At 45.8% G+C, this 23,284-nt stretch overlaps 1 long non-coding RNA gene across 1 annotated transcript; it reads right to left on the bottom strand.

Annotated features, from left to right (window-relative positions):
* Positions 1-10,897: 10,897 nt before the first annotated feature.
* On the bottom strand, positions 10,898-21,131 carry LOC133069468 (uncharacterized). The gene is made up of 3 exons (XR_009695878.1): positions 21,059-21,131; positions 12,642-13,054; positions 10,898-12,335 (listed from the first exon to the last, which is right to left on the bottom strand). It is a non-coding gene; the product is annotated as an uncharacterized LOC133069468 (long non-coding RNA).
* Between the last annotated feature and the right edge of the window lie 2,153 nt (positions 21,132-23,284).

The following is a 23,284-nucleotide window of genomic DNA, read 5'->3' on the forward strand; positions in this document are numbered from 1 at the left end:
AGTTCCCCTCTCTCTCCCCCTTGTGATTTGCGCCTTTCACGGCAGTGTATGCTCTTGTTTCTGAAGTGTAAAAAGGCGTTGGTTCGCATGCCTGGCAGCTCATCCTATGTGCCAAGCCTTGACTAGGAAGAGTAAGAGAAATGAGGAAAACGCAGCACACTCTTCAGCGGGGTACATAGTTACATGTAAACGGGGTTTCCTAAAAGAGTTATCTCTGAAAATTTTTTCTAACATTTCTATTTTGTCCATCCTAGTGGAAATCAGTCCTAAATAGTCGTTGGAAGGACTGATGCTGAAGCTGAAACTCCAATTCTTTGGCCACCTGATGCGAAGAGCTGACTCAGTGGAAAAGACGCTGATGCTGGGAGGGATTCAAGGCGGGAGAAGGGGTCAACAGAGGATGAGATGGTTGGATGGCATCACCAAGTAGATGGACATGAGTTTGCAAGCTCCAGGAGTTGGTGATGGACAGGGAGGCCTGGCGTGCTGCAGTCCACAGGGTCGCAAAGAGTCGGACGCAGCTAAGCGACTGAACTGGTACTGATAATGAAATTGAATAAAGATCCCATTTTAACAAAAAAATGAAATAAAAATGCATTTGTGTGTTTGGGTATAATGCACATTATGCAACAGATATTAACTAGACTTTCTGTGGTGGTCATTTTAAAACAAATAGTGAATCATCATGTCCACCTGAAACTGATGTGTCAATGATACCTCAATTTTTATTTTCTTGATTTTTAAAAAATTTAAATTTTTTGGGCGTGTAGTTGATTTACAATGTTGTGTGAGCTTGAGGTGTATAGCAAAGTGATTCAGTTACACACAGACATATATTCATTCCTTAGATTCTTTATCACAGGATATTGATTCCTCAGTTTTAAAAATGCACTCATGCACGGCTCTGTCACGTCCAATTTGCAAGTCTTGTGAACCCGCCCCCTCACCGTCTGCTGTGTCTACCCCGCACTGCCTCCCCCTGACCCCACGTGGGTGGTCCGGGCACCTGGAACCTTCCCATCCCTTGCCCGGCCAATCACTGCTTGTACCCCATGTCTCACCTCAGTCTCCCCTTCCCCAGGAAGTCTCCATGACCCCAGGCATGACACCTGGAAAGGAGTGAAGGGGTGACGCTCGGTGCCTGGTTGAGGAGCTGGCCTGGGGGGGCGGAGCCCTCCTCACCGAGAGGCCCCCTCGTCTGTACCGGAGCACGTGAAGACCTGGGAGTCCACCCAGGCTGCCTTGCAGAAGCCCTAGCTCCCGAGGAGGCCCGGTGTCTAGAATAAGAGAGGTTCCTGGCAAGAAGAGCAACTGGCAAGAAGTTGAGTCCTTCAAAGATCCAAAAGAATTTGAATCTTAGCAGTATGTCTCATGCTGAAGCTGAAGGTCCAATACTTTGGCCACCTGATGTGAAGAGTCGACGACTCATTGGAAAAGACCCTGATGCTGGGAAAGATTAAAGGCAGGAGGAGAAGGGGATGACAGAGGATGAGATGGTTGGGTGGCATCACCGACTCAATGGACATGGGTTTGAGTAAACTCCAGGAGTCAGTGATGGATCGGGAGGCCCGGCGTGCTGCCGTCCATGGGGTCGCAAAGAGTTGGGCGTGACTTAAAGACTGAACAAGTAGATCTCAAATAAACAAACAGGTTCACATATGTACATGCCTAGGTGTTTCCTGGGTCTTACAAGGCATAAACTCATCATGTGGATAAATACGCTTCCCACTAAGGAGACGTAAGAGGACCCCAGGAGCATCTGAGGGTTCCAAGACCTGGAGCAGCTCTCAGAGACCCACCGGCATGTAACCCAGCTCTCAGGACAATCTGTAGTCAAATTACAGAACTCAGCCCTTTTGGAGCTCAAGGGCCAACCTGCCTCTTTCCTGCAAGAGCATCCAATACCCTTGAAAGCTTCAAGGGACAGGAAAATTCACTCACACTGAGCCCCAGAACTCGGAGCGGCCCAATTAGCCATCTCTGAATAGGATGAATGATATTGCACAGACTGACTCGGGTTTGAATCCAGGCTCCCCCGCTTATTAACTGTGTGACCTCGGGCAAGTTCCTTAACCTCTCTGAGCTACCATTTTCCATCTGTTATAAGATAATGGAATGACACTCTCTCAGGGTAATTGGCAGGTTATATAAACCCCTAAGCAAAGAGTGAAGGTTCAGTAATCACTGGCTATGATCATTAATAAATACAAGTGGTTGTTATGGAGACACAAGTGTTGCAAAGTAGAGGACTGTGACACAGAATTTTGAGTTACGTACATCCATTTACAAAAGAGCCACCAAAACTCAGATTGTTACCTGCTGGTTCTTTGTCATATGTCCCTTTTTTAGAGAGCCCTTTGAAACTGGGGGGATATACACTAATATGGCCTGGTATTAACAACATGTCATTGCTTCTCTAAAAGGAATTATACCGCATATCCGCAGGATGAGACTCACCACTCGGGGCTATAATTAGTCCGTGTCTATTAAATAGCAGTTGCACAACTTCCTAGTAATTTACAGGAATCCTAAATTATAAGGCTGCTTCTTGAAAATGTTTTTGCCTCCATCATCTCACCCTCCCAGTCTCTTTAGACTCGGGACTTTTAAACCAGAAAGAGAACAAGCTGCTTTTTGCATAGCAGAGAACAGATTCTAAAAGCATTCCTCTAACTCTATCCTAAATTTCACCAACAAGAGGGAGAAAAGGTTTACGTGGCAACTGAGAAAGTAATACGGCAAAGGAACCCGCATGAAATTAAGTCTAACAAGTTTATTTTCCCCCGTATCTCTACAGGAACACAGTTGGAAGAAATATCATTCATGTGTGTGTGTGATATTCCGTGACGTTAAATTGATTACAAACAGATTGACTGGGTGGAGTGTGCTGTGTTGAGTAAGAAAATTTAGTATATGTGCTGCTGACGCGAGCACAGAGCAAGAAAATTTAAATCAATGGCAGACACTATCCAAAGGTCTTTAAAGAGATCATCACTTTGTAATTATAAGAAAACAGGAATGCACGGATTGCCCTCATTTCCAATGCTAATGCAAGAAAACAGACTTTAAAAATCTTAAATTAAGATGTATTGTGGATGTGAAACCAGAGTCATATTTAGGAAGAGAGAGTATCTTACATAAAAGTGATATAAATTTGCATTCATCTAGAAAATTCAAAGTAAATCAATATGACATAAATTATAGGTGCTGGAAATTGTGGGGCTGGTTTTAAAGGAAGATAATGTACGCTGATCTTTACAATGGTGTTAAACAAACATGAGCAGGAAGTACTACCTGGACGTCAAGTCCGTTGCAAGCACACTGGTGGTCCTAGGACGTGGGCACCCCTAGGATGAACCTGATCAATGTAAGTGACATGCAGGTAGCTGGTGGGTAATAGGTGCACCAGGTCGTCAGCGGGCAGGCCTGAGCCTTGTTCCTGAAGGTCAGTGGGAGAGTGGGAGGACCTCCTTCTCTCTGTCCCCCATCCACGCTGCTGCCCTGATCCAAGTTTCATTTCCATTTTCTCATCCAATTACACCTTGCTCAGTTCCTCACTAAAATTTATAGCAAACTTTGCAAAGCTTTTGACCTGTAGCATCTTATTAAACTTTTATGAAAAATCAATGCCTCTCCATCCTATGGAGGGGCTGTTCCTCACACCATTGTCAGGGGTGAGTGAAGCCTATTTACCCCCGGATCTGACGAGAGAGATTGAAACTGCAAGAAGTCTTCATCTCATAGGCCGGGGGGCCATAAATAGGAAATTCTCATATTTTTCTAAAATATGGTGTTTCAAGAAATGCCACCTTGGGAAAATGAGTCTGAAAAGAAAGCAAAAGTGTAAGTTTTTAATCATTTGTCTTTTTTTATTGTTGTTTTGATTGCATCGTTCTCCCCCAGAATAGCGTCTCTGGGCCATGGGGGACCCCCTGGGGCGGGGGGGAAGCTGAGCTTGGCTGAGAGCGGAAAGAACTGTGCTGGTTGGGGTGGCAGGTTCGGTCATGAGAAGCCCAGACCCCCAGGGCCTCCTAACGGCCCACATTCTTAAAGCAATGTCAGATCTCTGGCCAACAACGCAGTTTCTCCTCTTCCTCTGCTGACTCCCCAGACAAGTTCTAGAAACCATTAAAGGGAAAACTCAAGCCCATTCAAGACCTGGGTAAGGAACCCAGGTCAGAGGGCAGGCTTCCCGCGCCTCCCTGCTTCACTGCGCAGAAAGCACCAACCGCCCTCTCCTCTGAGCACTGGACCCGAGGTCTGGGCCCCGCCAGGACCTGGCTGCCCTCTGAGTTCCTCGTGTGGGATGCACTGGACCCTCCTGGACAGGGACCCGACCCCACCGTCCCCCTGCTCTACAGCTATCCCAGTGATGTGCACCACCGGTCAGCCGGTTAGACACCCAAGAACTGGCCCAGAACCCTCTTAACTCGTAAACGTTTCGCGATTCTGTACCCTGGCTCCGACCCTCTCCCCAGCCTCCGCTCTGTCCTTACGTCCAACACGGCAGCCCTCAGCGCTCTGTCCTAGACCCTCGCCAATGGCTTCCTAACTCTTGTCTCGGCCGCCCATCTTTATTTTAAATATGAAGCAGTAAGTACTTTTTAAAAGTGCAATTGATTTTTTAAATTTATTTTTATTTATTTATTTTTGGCCACACCATACTGCATATGGAATCTTATTTCCCCAGCCAGGTATCAAACTCGTGCCCCCTGCATACAGTATTAACCATAGAACTACCAGGGAAGTCCCTCCGCCTCCCATCTTGGCCACATACGTCCATGATAAACTCTGACTCCATAGCGATCTACCCTTCCCCACATTCTGACCACACGCTCCCCGCCACTGAAGCCCTTCGGAGTCCCTATCAGCCATCTTCACGAGGCCCAGCTACTTGGAGCCAGGAGCCAGGCCCCTCTCCCTCCTGAATCTGGAACTCGGGGACTTGAGCTTGGTTTCTGTTGAGATTGAACATGTAACAAATGACAAAAGTCGTGTCCGACTCTTTGTGACCCCATGGTGTATACAGTCCGTGGAATTCTCCAGATCAGAACACTGGGGTGGGTAGCCTTTCTCTTCTCCAGGGGATCTTCCCAACCCAGGGATCAAAACCAGGTCTCCTGCATTGCAGACGGATTCTTTACCAGCTGAGTCACCAGGGAAGCCTTAACAAATGACAAGAGAGGGTGAAACCCACATTCCCTCTTTCTTTGAGCAATGGTTTCCCTCAACCTTTCTGAGGGAGAAACAGCTGCAGTGAAAGGAATAGCTCAAAGCCCACCATCAACTAAATACTCCAGAGTTGACTGAAGGCAAAGGCTTGAAAGAAACCGGAGACTTAATCAGAGGCAGCGGGTTCTCGGTGAGGGGCCGGCTTCCACCCACGGGAGAGAGGAGAGCCGTGCTGGGAACACGGACTGTGCAGACAGACCCCAGCGCAAGCCTCCTTTCCACTGCCTCAGTGTGCGGCCTCACCGGCTGCTCAGCTGAGGAGCCTCAGCCTCCTCTCCTGTAAATGGTGATGCTCACAGGATAAGTCACAGGGTCACTGGGAAGGCTTAATGGGAACCTGACCTAGGACCCAGCGGAGAGTGAGAACTCAAGCAAGGCCAGGTATCGTCAACATACCACCTCACAAGATGTGCTACCAGCTACCAAGATTCTCTGTACACGATAAAATTCCTTTCTTCTCCGTGACCTAGTTCCTATATTAGTTTTCTCCATCAGCTCTGTCACATGTAAGACAACCTGCTCAAATTGAACCAGAGTCAAACAAAAGTTAAGCTGTGTTTCAGGGAATTCCCTGGCCATCCTGTGGCTAAGACTGAGCCTCCATGGCAGGAGGCATAGGTTCAACCCCAGGTCGGGGAACTAAGATCCCACATGCCTCGAGGCATGGCCAAAAAATATGTTATGTGTGTGTGTGGAGGTGGGGGTTTCCCAGGGACGCAGTGGTAAAGAATTCAGCTGCCAATGCAGAAGCCACAGGAGATGCAGGTTCGATCTTCAGGTCAGGAAGATCCCCTGGAGGAGGAAACGGCAACCCACTCCGGGATTCTTGCCTGGGAAATCCCACGGACAGAGGAGCCTGGCGGGCTACAGTCCGTGGACTGCAGAGTCAGACACAATTGAGCAACGGCACACACACGTGTGTGTGTGTTTCTGTGATTGTTAGACATACATACATACACACACATATATGTACAACTGAATCACTTTGCTGTACCCGTGAAACACTGTAAATCTACTATCTTTCAAACAAAATAAAGTAACAGGGACAGGATTTGACCCACCTAGTGCAGCGCTTAGCCATCACACTGCTGTCTTTTCGCATCACTTGATCACCCAAAATCTCCAGGGCCCCGCCTTTTGCCTAAAGAGCCGTCACAGTCAAGCCCCACCGCCCAGAGGACCCCTCCTCCCTCCTCGCCCGCGTGCCCCATGGTTAGTTTTTTGGGATTTTGTCGCTGTTGTTTTTCACATGGACCACTTTTAGCCTTTTATTCAATTTCTCACAATACCGCTTCTGTTCTGTGTTTTGGTTTCTCGGCCACGAGGCACGTGGGGTCTTAGTTCCCAACCAGGGGTCAAACCTGCACCCCCTGCATCGGAAGGTGATGCCCCGACCCCTGGGCCCCGAGGAAGTCCGTGCGGTTCGTTCTGGACGTGGCCCTCTTCCCTCACACTTTGCACAGGCCATTCCCTCCGCCGGGAGCCTTCACTCCATGCTGAGCACGGTCAGGGGGCCCACTCCTATTCCAGCTCAGCCCAGGCGGGCTTTCTCCCCCTCGCTCCCAGGTGTTACAGCCAGCCCCTACGTCCTGGTTTTCACACTATAAGATGAATGTTGATTGCCTCCCTTATTAAACACTAGACTCCCTGGATGGTGACTTACTCCACAGCGACCCTGGCAAACAGCATATAGGAGATCTAGGTAAATACTTGTGGACTGGATGAATTCATTATACTTGCAGCTGTTGTGTAGGAAGCAAGATTAGGAGGCCTGAGCATTCTTAAAAACTGACCTATGAATGCGTACCTGAGTATGCGCTCAGTCACTTCAGTCAAGTCCAGCTCTTTGTGACCCCATGGACTGTAATCTGCCAGGCTCCTCTGTCCATGGGATTCTCCAGGCAAGAATCCTGGAGTGGGCTACTATGCCATCTTCCAGGGGATCTTCCCAACCCAGGGATCAAACTCATGTCTCCTGCAGCTCCTGTATGGCAGGCAGATCCTTTACAGCTGAGCTCCCAGGGAAGCCCGACTTAGGACACTAGAATACTAAAAGTATTTTACAGCTTCAAACACATTATCATGTGACCAAAACTCTGTTGCAACTGTGAGCACTGAACCAAACAAATCTTATAACAATCTTTACAACAAGCAATTGAAGAAAGATAAAGTATAATAATAAAAAAAATAGTATACTCTGGCCTCCAGGCAAAAGGCATTAGAAATTGGTATTTTTTTCAAGAAAAAAGTCAACAAACATTTTGGCAGTGAAACGGGAAAGTCAAATTTAGTCAAGATGATGTTATCATGGAAAGAAATTGATCCAGTAGGCTCGTCTTCTAAAACTATTCAGCTCATCTTGATGTTGTCTCTGAAGGGAATATAATTTTTCTCTGGCTTGAACCTTGATTACCATGGGGGAAAGCTTTAACTGGGATGCTGTTTTGGTGATGGATAAAATGTGCATGGATGGGTCACAGAACATGAGCAGAATTCTCCAAGGAGTTAAGGGTTTAGTCATTCTACGGCCAACGGAATATTTTTATGAAGCTGTGTTTATAAATATGGCTGATTGTGGAGTACTTGCTGAGATGCTGAATTTTTACTCTTTTAATCAATTAGCCATATAACACAGAACTATGATGGTTCATGAAAATGTTCTTTAAGGAAAAAAAAAAAAAAAAGGAGTGTAGGTTAGCAATATTGTCCAGGAATCTAAAAATAAATCATTCCAAGCTGTGGATAATAGGAAATGGTGGTACAAAATGACATTTGGGAAAGGACTGTGGCTATCAAAAGATGAGGGTAAGCAATTTGAGAAAGTAACCAAATCATACAACGTTGGAACAAGAAAACCCCTTACAGATCACAAGACCTTGATTACTAACCTCATTCCCAAGACCTGGTAAAATCAACTACCAAGTGCAGTAATATTCCAGCTACTAGTGTTTCAATCCTGTAGAATCTTATACCCAGACCTGGATATATTTCAACCCTAGTCAGATAAATAATTGACATATTTTTAATTCTTTGCAAATCCACTAAGTGTCTGGTATTTTTTTAAAATTATATTGGGATAAACTCCCTTGCCTGTTTATTACATGTTTACTGGTATCGTACCATATATCAACTATGTTATAGGAAAACCTAGTGTCAGATTAATCCAGTCTTCCCAGCTTTAATCTTGTGCTCTTTTATAAATCAGAGAGCAGTGTGTTGAAAGATTTCTCCATCAATTACTACAAGAAAAAACTATTTCTCTTAGTGTAACAATTAGGGAAGAAGATACAAATAAATATGGCAAATGTTATAGAATCAAAACATTAATAAGCAACAATCTTCAATAAGAATGTTTATTTTTTCAGCTTTTTAAGAAAAATCCATTACCATTTATTTTACATGTTTTATACTCTTATCCCCCAAATATCTGAGTGAAATTTGATGCCAGGACAGCTTATGGAAGTAGGTGAACAGAGGAAAATTGGAAACTGGAATGGCATAAGTTCTCTGTTTAAAAATAAGTATTTTTGTAAAGCAACTATACTCCAATAAAAATTAATTTAAAAGATAATAAATTAATTATTAAAAGTAAACAATAAGCAATAAAAAAGAAAATAGGCACTTTTTAAAAAGTCAATAAATTTTTAAAAATAATATAACATTCATAAATGATTTTTGAAATTAAAAAATGTTTGAAAGGATGGTCTCTTTTAGGAGAAATAAGAAAACAAAAATAAGGGTTCCTTTCTGTTGAGACAGAATTAAGAAATAAGGTCATCAGAAGATTTGGGGTGGGAAGAAATAGACATCTCAGGTGTGTAATTTCTCACTATGAAAGACTAAACTTGGACTGCATCTAAATTTGAATTTTTTAAAAAGCATTCTATACCATCTGATAAATACAAGAGAAAACAGTGTCGAACTGACTTTGAAGAAACACATTTTCATTGATTTGATTACAGGGCCACTGAGAAGTCTCTTCACACTTGAAAAATACTCTTCCTATTAAGTTCATTGAAACCTAAAATTCCAAAATCTTATTTTCCTAGCTTAGAATTTTATCTTATTTTAAAACACAATACTCCTAGGAAAGGTGGACTATTCAACTATTCAGCAAACTGTCACTTATACTTGAGTGTAAGCTAGGTTATCATAATCTCTCTGAGTGTTGCTAAGAGACCAGCAGAAATGATGGAGAATCTGGATGCAGAGGAGGAAGACAGAGGCAGTAAAGAGGAGGACCACACAGGCTGAAGTGCAGCTCACTGATATTTGGCTGAAGCTAAAGAGATCTCTAAATTTTGACCACATTAGTCAAGGCAAACGCTAGAATGTCTTCAAATAACTAGACAGTCTTTAACCGCCGTGCATTGTCAGGTTATAGACCCAAAGGCCTGGAAGGGAATCAGCTCGGCCTCCATCTTGGCGGTTTCCTTGGCTGACTCCCTGATCAGGTTTGTTTTGCAAAGGTCACTTAATTAGTACTCTGGGTAACAGTTATAAGTTAACATTATCTTCCCCCAGATAATGATAGCATTTTGCATGTGCTAAGTCAAACAGGAATTAACAAAATTCCGATGGCTTACTTAAATGATAAATAATGAGCCATTTTAAGGAAGCCATCTCCTGGGGTGTGCGGAAAAGCCTGCCACTCCAGTGGGCTCCCGGACCGGAAAACAGGAAAGGGAGCAGCCCACGCTGGTTCAGGAGGAGAGGCAGCTGGGAGCGGGTCACCCAGGGTGGGCACAAGCCCACACTCTGGCTCTGTTACACTTTTTTTCTTTTCTGTGCTATCCTTTTTTTTTTTTTTTAAAGCCAATCACTCTTGAGACATCTATGAAAATACCACGCATACCAACAGCCAATAAAATGATCTCCCTAATCCAAATTATAGAGGTGTGAATCATGTCTTCACCGCTCCCAGGCTGCCTTCCTGAAATAGCGTTTGACCAAACTATTATCAGCGCAAAGTTTCAAACTCTTAAAAGCTCTGTAAGGAGGACCTCCTCGTTGTCCTAGTAGCATCACGATCATGAAATATACCGGTCTAGGTTACCTGTTTAAACATATGATTTTATTTATATTTGGTTGCACTGGGTCTTCACTGCGGTGAGGGCTTTTCTCTAACTGTGGCAAGCAGGGGCAACTCTCTAGTTGTGATGTGTGGGGTTCTCGTTGCGGCGTCTTCTCTTGGAGCACGGGCTTCAGTCCTTGCAGCCTGTGGGCCCAAGACTTGCTTTCCCCAGGTGCTAGGGCACACGCTCAGTACTTGCGGCTCCGCAGTGTGTGGGATCCTCCCTGACCAGGAGTCAAACCCGTGTCTCCTGCATTGGCAGGCGCATTCGTTACCACTGGGCCACCAGGGAAGTCCTACATTAACTTTTTATGGACAACATCTTTTTCTTGCTCAAACCTGGGAGCTTGAAGCTTTGAATTTCAAGTGATAATATAAAGAAGCCCTATAACCCTATAAAAATATAGGAGATCGAAACCTGTTTCTTATCAAATTTATTGAAATGATCTGCTCCAGCAGGACAGTTGAGAGCCTGGTCCCCACTGATAGAGGACAGCCTGTCTTTACTGTGCTCCTAACAGCCCACATCAATCTTGCCTTGAGGACCTTACGAAGCATCAGTAAAATTCAGTCCTGTGTCACATCGTACGACCTCGTTACCTACCCATCTTGATCTTAAAGGTTATTTCTGGAGAAAATAGGCCAACAAATCATATTTTCTTAAACATTTTACTTTAGTCATTTATGAACTCGCCCACCTTGAAAAACACATCAGAAAACTTGAAGCATGGTAACTCAGAAATGACACAACAAATAATGCACGAAACTTAACCCAAATGTGACATAAAGTTAAGATTATCTGTTTATGTAGAAAATAATTATTTGAATTATTCTATCGAGGCTCTTTTCTGTTCTTATACTAGTTTGAATTTTAGGGCAAATTGATATATACTATGATTTTCCTATTTACTCATTTTTCAGGTATGTTACAATGAGAGAAATTGGCAATGGTGAACATACCCTGTTAAAAACAGGGACAGTTTCTCAGGTTCTTCTTTAACAAGAAACGAGCTGGACATCCTTCCCGTGGATAGTGTTGTGAATAGCAATACACTACAGTACACAATGGCAATACACAATGGAGGCTACGCCTCCAACACCATCAGCGATGCACCTGGAATTTTAAGGGAGACGCCGTAAAGACAAGGAAGGAAGACAGAAGAATGCAGGTCAGCCACTCACGTGTATTAATCCCCAATAGGACAGGGCCTGATAGCAGAGTACCTGGGAGGAAGAAAACAGAAGCATTCACGGCCTAAACATCCCCAGCAGGGAGCAAGGAGGCCCAGAGGTCCTGACTGCAGGGCAGGTAGGGACCCACCCGTCCACCCAGCCCTACCACCACCACCGGCGGGGAGGGCCGCTGCCTGTTCATTGGGTCTGGGGCCGCGGCTGCGATGGACCATCAATAAAACAGAACTGGGGGCGAGTCACTGAGAGTGCCTGCGGTGACAGCTCTAGTTGACACTATCCTGCCTCCTAAGTTACTGTCTCATTTCGTCTCCACCGGGTGTGGGAACGTCAGCCACAGGACTCTGTAAGAGGCAGTCCTGGCCATGGACCTAAGTACCTCGAAACCCTGGAAGCTGATGTAAACAGCTTTTAATAGCAGTGAACATTTGCTGGCTTTGTTTAGACCATCTGGATATTCCATTGTGTTCGGCTGAACGCCGACTGCCGCTGGGTGACAGTTGATGTATGTTAAGTACAAGCAAAGTGCGTCGCCCGCACTGGGGCCCGGAGAGGGAGCTTGCAGTGTTTTGTGGAATATTCCCTCAGATCGCCTGCATCCTTCGTGGCTCCGGGCCAGAGTCCTCCGGCATTTTTTTTTTTTTTAATCAAAGGAGAGTTTTGCTTTTACTGTTTGCAAGGTTAGGAAAACCATGCCAAAGTTCTTGCAGGCAGCTTGGAGACACAGGAACGACTTTCAGTGGAGGAAAAAGGAGCAGGCAGGCTCTGCTGGTTTCACGTGCAGTGTGCCTGACAAACCAGCCGATAAAGCGTGGATAAACACGGAGCCACTCCAGGTCTGGAAAGGAGAGAGTACCCCTTAGAAGCACACTCTCCTCCCCCTGCACAAGCCGGCTCGAGGTGTGCGTCTGTGCCCGGGGAGGTGCCCTGCTCACTCAGCGCGGCTCCCCCCGCTGGCCCTGACGCTGCAGGAGCGGCAAGAGCCGGGGACTCCGCGCGGCACCCGGCCCCGTGCAGAATCAGCACAAGCGCAGTGGAGACCCGCGGAGCACCAGGAGGGCTCGAAGTCGCCCCATCGCCCCCCAGCCCTACGGCCTCGCGGAGCACCTGTGAGACGCGCCACACGCCCTCCTGTCGCACTCACCGCTGGTGCTGCCGCTGCGTGAATCCGGGGGACGCCGGCCCTGGAGCTCCGAGTGCTGGAGAGGAAAATGCTGCTCCGCCTTTTTTTTTTTTTTTAACTATGTCAGTTAAAAAATGGTTTAATAAATGGAATTACACGTTACTGCACAAGACAGAGAAACTGGATGATGGATATGTAAGACTTGATTTCAGGTTGTTCAGGTGGGAAACACACCGATACCATCCTGTGTTTGGAGCACCGCCAAATCTCGATGGACAGGAGACATGAGGGGCAGAAATTCCACCCATGAGTGAAATCTATGATCTGTGTAATCCTGGGTACAAGATTCAGGTAACACGTGGTTCTGACAAGGACCAAAATTGCAGCACTGTCCTTCTTTATACTGGAAGGCAAAATATAGGCCTGGAAAACGCCTGCAGGAAAAGAAGAAATGGTAAAGACCGGATATACTCATCTGTGAAATGGGTATACTACACTGCCACAGAGTCCTTCTGAGGATTAAACAGAAAGTCATGCAAAGATGTCATGCATGATACAATAGGGGAGACAAATATATGTGTGTGTATATATATATATATATGTATATGCATAAAATTGAGTGGCTTCCCGGTGGCGCTACTGGTAAAAAAACCTGCCTGCCAATGCAGGAGACATGAGAGACGCGAGTTCGATCCCTGGGTCGGGAAGATCCCCTGGAGAAGGAAATGGCAACCCACTCCAGTATTCTTGCCTGTAGAATCCCATGGACAGAGGAGCCTGGCAGGCTACAATCCATAGGGTTGCAAAAAGTGGTACAGGACTGAAATGACTGAGCATATATATATATGTAATTATGACTGATTCAAGTTGTATGGCAGAAACCAACACAAAATTGTAAAGCAATTATGCACCAATAAAGAATTAATAAAATTTTTTAAAAAGATGTCACATATAATACAGTGTAATGTATTTCAACAAACTTTGGCTGAAAATTATTATTAGAAAATCGATACTGAAAATTTGATTATGCAAAGTTGTTACATGTACTCTGGGGGGCCCCAGGTTCAATCCCTGGTTAAGGACCTAGATCCCACATGCTGCAAGTAAGACCCAGGGCAACCAAATAAAGAAATAAAAATAAATAAATATTTTTAAAATACCCTGATAGATAGCTTTGCGAGGCTGCGCTGTGTTCTTTAAAACAATTCACACAAAACATTCTAAGTTCCACTTGTGGATTAATTGTGTATCAAGAGCAAATTACACCTTCTGATGGCTTCTAAAAATTGCTTTTATCTCTCAATTCTTTTCCTTATTACAAATTAAACAGGACTTCCCCAGTGGCTCAGTGGATAGGAATCTGCCTGGCTCAGGGTTTGATCCCTGGCCCAGGAAGATTCCACGTGCTGTGAAGCGTCTAAGCCCACGCATCACAAGTGCTGAGCCTGTGCTCAGAGCAGACGAGATGCAGCTACCGAGCCTGTGTGCTACAACTACTGAGCTTGTGTGCTACTGAGCCTGTGTGCTACTGAGCCTGTGTGCTACTGAGCCGGTGTGCTACAACTACTGAGCTTGTGTGCTACTGAGCCTGTGTGCTACAGTCTGTGTGCTACTGAGCCTGTGTGCCACCGAGCCTGTGTGGTACTGAGCCTGTGTGCTACAACTACTGAGCTTGTGTGCTACTGAGCCTGTGTGCTACTGAGCCGGTGTGCTACTGAGCCGGTGTGCTACAACCACTGAGCTTGTGTGCTACTGAGCCTGTGTGCTACAACTACTGAGCCTGTGTGTTACAGCTACTGAGCCTGTGTGCTACTGAGCCTGTGTGCTACTGAGCCTGTGTGTTACAGCTACTGAGCCTGTGTGCTACTGAGCCTGTGTGCTACTGAGCCTGTGTGGTACTGAGCCTGTGTGCTACAACTACTGAGCCTGTGTGCTACAACTAGTGAGCCTGTGTGCTACTGAGCCTGTGTGCTACTGAGCCTGTGTGCTACAACTACTGAGCCTGTGTGCTACAACTAGTGAGCCTGTGTGCTACCGAGCCTGTGTGGTACTGAGCCGGTGTGCTACAACTACTGAGCTTGTGTGCTACTGAGCCTGTGTGCTACAACTACTGAGCCTGTGTGTTACAGCTACTGAGCCTGTGTGCTACTGAGCCTATGTGCTACCGAGCCTGTGTGGTACTGAGCCTGTGTGGTACCGAGCCTGTGTGCTACTGAGCCTGTGTGCTACTGAGCCTGTGTGCTACAACTACTGAGCTTGTGTGCTACTGAGCCTGTGTGCTACCGAGCCTGTGTGCTACTGAGCCTGTGTGCTACTGAGCCTGTGTGCTACAACTACTGAGCTTGTGTGCTACTGAGCCTGTGGGGTACTGAGCCTGTGTGCTACTGAGCCTGTGTGCTACAACTACTGAGCTTGTGTGCTACGGAGCCTGTGTGCTACCGAGCCTGTGTGCTACTGAGCCTGTGTGGTACTGAGCCTGTGTGCTACAACTACTGAGCCTGTGTGCTACAACTACTGAGCCTGTGTGCTACTGAGCCTGTGTGCTACAACTACTGAGCCTGTGTGCTACAACTAGTGAGCCTGTGTGCTACCGAGCCTGTGTGGTACTGAGCCGGTGTGCTACAACTACTGAGCTTGTGTGCTACTGAGCCTGTGTGCTACAACTACTGAGCCTGTGTGTTACAGCTACTGAGCCTGTGTGCTACTGAGCCTATGTGCTACCGAGCCTGTGTGGTACTGAGCCTGTGTGGTACCGAGCCTGTGTGCTACCGAGCCTGTGTGCTACTGAGCCTGTGTGCTACAACTACTGAGCTTGTGTGCTACTGAGCCTGTGTGCTACCGAGCCTGTGTGCTACTGAGCCTGTGTGCTACTGAGCCTGTGTGCTACAACTACTGAGCTTGTGTGCTACTGAGCCTGTGTGCTACAACTACTGAGCTTGTGTGCTACTGAGCCTGTGTGCTACCGAGTCTGTGTGGTACTGAGCCTGTGTGGTACCGAGCCTGTGTGCTACCGAGCCTGTGTGCTACTGAGCCTATGTGCTACAACTACTGAGCTTGTGTGCTACTGAGCTTGCGTGGTACTGAGCCTGTGTGCTACAACTACTGAGCTTGTGTGCTACTGAGCCAGTGTGCTACCGAGCCTGTGTGCTACCAAGCATGTGTGCTACTGAGCCTGTGTGCTACAACTACTGAGCCTGTGTGTTACAACTAGTGAGCCTGTGTGCTACTGAGCGTGTGTGCTACAACTACTGAGCCTATGTGCTACAGAGCCTGTGTGCTACCAAGCCTGTGTGCTACTGAGCCTGTGTGCTACTGAGCCTGTGTGCTACAACTACTGAGCTTGTGTGCTACTGAGCCTGTGTGCTACTGAGCCTGTGTGCTACAACTACTGAGCTTGTGTGCTACTGAGCCAGTGTGCTACTGAGCCTGTGTGCTACCAAGCATGTGTGCTACTGAGCCTGTTTGCTACAACTACTGAGCTTGTGTGCTACTGAGCCAGTGTGCTACCGAGCCTGTGTGCTACTGAGCCTGTGTGCTACAACTACTGAGCTTGTATGCTACTGAGCCTGTGTGCTACAACTACTGAGCCTGTGTGTTACAACTAGTGAGCCTGTGTGCTACTGAGCGTGTGTGCTACAACTACTGAGCCTATGTGCTACTGAGCCTTTGTGGTACTGAGCCTGTGTGCTACAACTACTGAGCCTGTGTGCTACTGAGCCTGTGTGGTACTGAGCCTGTGTGCTACAACTACTGAGCCTGTGTGTTACAACTAGTGAGCCTGTGTGCTACTGAGCCTGTGTGCTACTGAGCCTGTGTGCTACAACTACTGAGCCTGTGTGCTGCTGAGCCTGTGTGCTACAACTACTGAGCCTGTGTGTTACAACTAGTGAGCCTGTGTGCTACTGAGCCTGTGTGCTACAACTACTGAGCCTGTGTGCTACTGAGCCTATGTGCTACCGAGCCTGTGTGGTACTGAGCCTGTGTGGTACCGAGACTGTGTGCTACCGAGCCTGTGTGCTACTGAGCCTGTGTGCTACTGAGCCTGTGTGCTACAACTACCGAGCCTGTGTGCTACTGAGCCTATGTGCTACCGAGCCTGTGTGGTACTGAGCCTGTGTGGTACCGAGACTGTGTGCTACCGAGCCTGTGTGCTACTGAGCCTGTGTGCTACCGAGCCTGTGTGCTACAACTACTGAGCCTGTGTGCTACAACTACTGAGCTTGTGTGCTACTGAGCCTGTGTGCTACAACTACTGAGCTTGTGTGCGGCAACTACTGAGTCTGTGCTGCAACTACTGAGTCTGTGCTGCAACTACCAAGCTTGTGTGCGGCAACTACTGAAGCCCACGTGTCCAGAGCCCGCGCTCCCCGACAGGAGGAGCCGGTGATAAAGCCAGCACCAGCAGGAAGGGCAGCGCCGGCTCACCTCAACTAGAGAAAGCCTGCGCAAAGCGACAAAGACCCAGTGCAGCCAAAGTAAATCAACAGATAATATTTAAAAAACCAAGTTAAACAAAGAAACTCTACTCCGTAGTTCAAAAGAAATGAGCACAGAGAACCGTGTTACATCTGTTAGATAAAATATATACATACATCACTGTGTACACTGAAAGTTCCCCTCTGAGGATAATTTCCAAAGTGCCTAGGACACTGGCTGGTTCAGGACAGAAGCACAACAAATATTCACTGACTAAAGGAGAGAACTCTTAAAGACCCTAGATGCATAATGCTACAACGCAGCCATCTCATCTCGACTGTCAGCAAACATCAAACACGATTATCACAGCAAGTGAGCTTCTAAAGTAACAACATACAACAACAAAACTGACAACAGTCAGAATTTTTGGAAAGAGGGTGGCTTCTTTTCATCAGAACCTAACTAATTTCCAAAGGATGATGAAGTAGATATTGACTAAACAATGGTTATAGTTCTTAATTCATAGTTTTTATTTCCCATAGAACCTTACATTATAGATGATAGATTTCAAAGTACTTTCACACTCATTCTCTCATTAGAAATTACCTGTCTTAAAATTAACACATTATAAATCAACTGTACTTCAATAAAACAAAAATATTTGAAAGAAAGACCTGCCTTTATGCCCTTTTCTCTGGAAAAAAAAAAAACAAACACAATTTGAAGTATGCTGCTTAAAGAATAATTACAGTTGAATCATTAGAATCTTGTTTGATTTTTCTATTCACTTTTGCCTCTCTCAAATTAAATCACACCCAAAATAATAAATGTTATGCAATGGGATGGAGTACATGGCTTCTGTGACAAGTTGTATCATGCAAACGTGACTTCAGCATGTCTCATTCCACAGGCTCTTCTGAAATCTGACTTTGATGCTCCCCCTTCAAGGGCGAGGGTCTGTGTCCCCTCTCCGTGAACCTCAGAGGGCTTTTATGCCTACATCAGCCCAGAGTTCGGCACAAGCAATGCTGGGACTTCTGAGGCTAGAGGTGATAAATGCCATGGTCTTTTTCTCACTCAGTCACTCAGTCGTGTCCAACTCTTTGCGACCCATGGACTGTATCCCGCCAGGCTCCTCTGTCCACAGGCTTCTCCAGGCAAGAATACAGGAGTGGGTCACCATTCCCTTCTCCAGGGGATCTTCTCCACTCAGGAACTGAACCCTGGTCTCTTGCATTCTTTACCATCTGAACCACATGGAAGCCCAAATGCTGTATACTTCCACCTTATTCTTTTGGGACACTCACTCTTGGAACTCTAGGCCAGGCAGCCTAGAAGAGGCCCATGATGAGACGCCGCAGCCCTGGCTGAGCTCACAGCTAGCGCCAACTTGCCTGCCGACCATCTGAAGGAGCCGCCTTGAAGAGGGATCTTCAGCCCCTGGTTCAGTGGATGAACTCAGCCCAAGGTGAAAACACATGAGCATTTCAAATAAATGATAATAAAATAAATGATTTCTCTGTTTCAGATGACTATGTTTGCATGCAGGAATATACAAGTACACATTCTAACACTAGAATTCTAAGACCCTGCAAAAGCTATTCTATGTCTATTATTTATAATATTTTGCTTAAGTGGTTGATTGAGTACAGTGACTATTTGTAGAACTCAGAAATAGTGGGTTACTTCCAGATGGTCCAGTGGCTAAGACTCTGCGCTCCCAGTGCAGGGGGCTGGATTCACTTCCTGGTCAGGGAACTAGATTCCACATGCCACAGTTAAAGGGTTCCCACAATGCAGCTAAAGATCCCATGTGCTGCAACTGAGACTCGTCACAGCCGAATAAATAAATAAACTTATTCTTAAAACAGTAGGCTAAATTTTAGTACTAAACAAACTGCACTGATGCTTTTATCCGAATTTGCTCTCACCTACAAAACTCAAGTGACCGTGCAGGCTTCACTTACGCTCTCCAGAAACTGTGAAACAACATAGCTTCAAATAATTAGAGCTTATAAATGTTATTATTAAGTCAGCTGAACAACCCATCCAGAAGTGTGTTTCAAAAATTATAAAACCTTTTTGTACAATATAAAGTTTGGTTGTCGATCCAATGAAGGAATATAAATGGAAAGACACTTTGTGAACTGTAAAACATTTTCCTAAGAGAAGTTGAGATTTTAAAAAAGCTTATCATTTCAAAGTCTAACAGTTAGCTACAGTTAGATATACATGATCAGAACATTGTAAATAATACATTTATAAATTCATTAATCCTTTTTAAAATTCCAGATGAATGAAAAGTTGTGCATTTTTAAACAGCTTCTTTGCCAAGAGGGGATTGGATTAGATGACCTCCCAAAGTCCTTTTCAGGGCCCATGAATCTGAGAGACGCAAACTGCCTTGCTGTTCACAGACACCAGATCACAGAGGATTTTGAATTTAATTTCAATTACTTAAGTTCTGTGTGTTCTGCAAAAATGAAGAAGCTCACCTCAATGCCTTTATCAGTGAAGCAATAATTGAATCGTTTTTCATAACAAATAGCACAAATGTAAAGATCGTTCATGTCTCAAAAACATGAATATTATTTGAATATTTGCCTCTGATTTTATAAACATGACTATTATTTGCCTCTGATTTTAGTATTTTTAATTTCTAAAATGCAACACTCTTACAATAGCTAGGAGAAAGTGAAACTATAAATTAATAAAATCTTCAAAAGAGCATTGCCTAAATAAGCATGTTTCACGAAGGTCCCCAAAACAAGAAGTTAAACGTTTCTCAGAATCACAGCGAAGATATTTACGGAGGGATTTTGACCGTGTTCAGTGGAATCAAATTAATATTCATGACTTCATCTGCATAAGCACTGGAAGGGTCTTATTTGATTCCTCAGTTTTCTGTATAAATATCTGTTTAAATATTTGCTACCTTGGAAACAAAACCAGCAACTCATTAGACACTAGAAAAATTAAAGCAAAACATAAAAAGCAAATTTTGATCAAACATAGTGGTAGGAGCATGCCAGCGATTCCAGAGCATCTGTACGGTGAAATGGAATGCCACCTAGTTCTTTAAAAAGTGAAGATGCTAATTCTGCTGATGAAGACGTTGTCTTCCCCTCTCGTGCCCTATTCATTATGCAAGGCTGCAGAATATGAAGTGCGGCCTGTGATCCAGCCGATCTAATGATCTCCCCCACCTGCTCATCTGGTACAATTTTAATTAACACTCCAAGGAGGTTTGTCAAGAGTAATCAAAAACATTGTCGCTTATAAAGCTGTGGCAAGAAATCAATAGTTTTCATCAGAAAAGGTAAGGTCTGGCATAACTGAACCATTTAATTGCTTCATTCCAATAAACAAAAACTGCACATTTTAATGACTTGATTCGGGAGATCAATATGGAGCCGCAGCTCGCATTCGACAGCAACACGTGGCGGGGCGCCCGCAGCCCTTCGCCTCCCGAAAGCTGCATTTCTCTTTTTTATTTCATCCCGGAGCAGCAATGGGTGGCTGCGCCCACGCGGGCCGTGATTTATATGCGCTGGGTGACCTCCAGGGCCGTAAGACGGGGACGGGTGACTAGTTCTCAATGGTAAGCTACTGGCACTTGACAAAGTGCCTGAAGCAGAATGAATTTACTTCTCTTTTCCTCCGTCATCAACAGGCCCTGCCCTGACCCCCGCGCTGACTCCTATAACAAGATCTCCTGTCGCCGCCGGAAAAATTTACTGTCTCCTCTCCTTCTCATTGAGCCCGAGTGAGGGCTGCCGTCACCTTCAGTGAACTGAGTCCACGGGAGATTTAACTAAACACCAGCCCTAGTTTAAAAACTAAGGCAGTGCATTTCCTGTAAAGCAGGAGGCGTTCAAACGCATCTGTTTGCCCACAGCATGATTTTCTAACAAGCGAAGTCTTTCTTTGGGCTACGTTTAAGGCAGAGCCACGCGTGGGCCCCCAACCTCACTATTTCAATGTGGCGCCCTGAACGTGAAGCTCTCGTTAAAACGACTCACCTTAAGAACTCTCTGTTCATCATCATTGCTGGAAGAAGACGGATGTCCCCACGGCACTGAAGTCATTTTGAAGGTTACTGGAAAACAGAGATTTTTAACCGTGCAAAAATATCGTATGTGATATGCATAAATGGAACCCCATCCAATTCCGCTGTGATAACTACGCAGAGATGCAAGAGGAAATAAAGACATCAGATTAAACATTCTGAGCAGAAGATGTGCCCTGGCAACTTTCTTCACGGCGATGTTTTTAAATACCTTGTCAAAAAGGACTTTTCAGCAGCGACTTAAAAAATACCCAGATAATAATTCTCAGCCTATTTGAACATTCACGACTTAAATACAAGCATGAAGCATAAACCCACATTTATGAAATGTACCCGATCTTAATAATCAGCTTAAAATACTTAAGCAATCAAAACGAGTATTTGCAAACGCTCGTGTCAACAACACGGCAATTAAAAGACTGATGTGTGATGGTTTATTCCATCTCACTGAAGCCTTAACACCAAATTTCCACTCCCTCTTTAATTTTCAATTCTTCCACCCTCCCTGCTTCACAGCTCCTGGCTATTGGCTTTTACAATCTGTCCCCAGAGAGTGAGGAGTTATTACCCCTGTCGATGGAAGAGAAAGGGATGTTATTCCCTTGTCACCCTCTGCGGCTCCAGCAGATTCTGAGCGCTGATGGATAGCCTTCATTGGAGAGAGGCTGCTGAGACGCTGTTAGTCCTCAGGACTGTCAGATCCATCCACCTGTGCCCCTGGCATTACTTACTGGAGTCGGAGTGACACTCGGTGTCCCCAGAGACGACCGAAAACCTCCAGGAGCAAAGCCTGCACGGACCGCTCTGCTGCCCAGGGCGCCTGGCAGAAAGGATGCGACACCTTGGTGTCTTTGGCATCACAGTGAGTGCAAGAGTGGACTGGCCAAGTCCCTCAGAATGGCACCAAGTTTATCTTTTACGGCACTGAGTAGGTATCAAAAGAAAGCTGAGGGAAGCTGAGGGGACGCTGCACCCTGGTGAGACTGCTCTCCAGCGTTTGATTACTCTTGTCACTGTGACTTCATCATTCCATCATGACAGTCAGGAGACTGGAACTCTCCACTTAATTCATAACTTTCAGGACCATATTTCTTTCTCTCAGATTCAAAATGGGAATAACTGCTTCCATCGATTGTCAAAAAGTCATTATTTACAGAATGATTTTTTAAATTTTATTATGAAAAATATAATAGATTACATGGCCAGAAAATACCAGCCAGGGGTACCCCATCCCAAGAAATGTCTAGTCAGCCTCTAAACTGTGAGAAGTTTCTTGTTTTGCTTTGTTTTTTAATCAAGAGAACAAATCCACACTCTTACACATTTACTTCTCAGTAAGTTTAAATCCCGGAAGGGGACAGCATCCCAAGGATTCTGTGTCTCATGGCCTCAGCAAGAAGGTGCTGTGCTGTGCTTAGCCGCTCAGTCGTGTCTGACTCTTTGTGGCCCCCTGGACCGTAGCCCGCCAGGCTCCTCTGCACGTGAGGACTCTCCAGGCAAGAATACTGGAGTGAGTTGCCACGCCCTCCTCCAGGGGATCCTCCTAACCCAGGGATCGAACCCAGGTCTTCCACATTCCGGGCGGATGCTTTACTGTCTGAGCCGCCGGGGGACCCCAAGGATACTGGAGTGGGCAGCCTATCCCTTCTCCAGGGGATCTTCCCGCCCCAGGATTCAAACCTGGGTCTCCTGCAAGGCAGGCGGATTCTTTAGCAGCTGAGCTACCAGGGAAGCTGAGCAGGAAGGCAGCTTCGGGATTTGGCAGAAGCCATATGCCACCGCTTCATGCGCACAAGTCCCTCTCCCCAGATGACTCTGGTGTTGTGAGGACCTCCCCCCAGAGCTACTGTTGTTCTTTGCAGTGTACACATCAGCCAGCACATCTCTTGCCCAGACAGAATCAGTTTCCTCTCTAGCATGTGCTAAGTCACTTCAGTCGTGACTGACTCTCTGAGACCCCTTGGACTATAACCCACCAGGCTCCTCTGCTCATGGGATTCTCCAGGCAAGAATACTGGAGTAGGTCGTCATTTCCTTCTCCAGGACCTCTCTAGCATACACACCCTCAATTTTCAAGAGAGCTGCATGTTCCCTCCGATTCCGTGGATCCAGCTTATAACGGGCACACTTGGCCCACACCTTCCAGACACGTTCGCCGTGGTAGGGGTCCCATTCGCAG

This window comes from Dama dama, chromosome 14 (assembly GCF_033118175.1).
Source record: "Dama dama isolate Ldn47 chromosome 14, ASM3311817v1, whole genome shotgun sequence".
NCBI classification, from domain to species: Eukaryota; Metazoa; Chordata; class Mammalia; order Artiodactyla; family Cervidae; genus Dama; species Dama dama.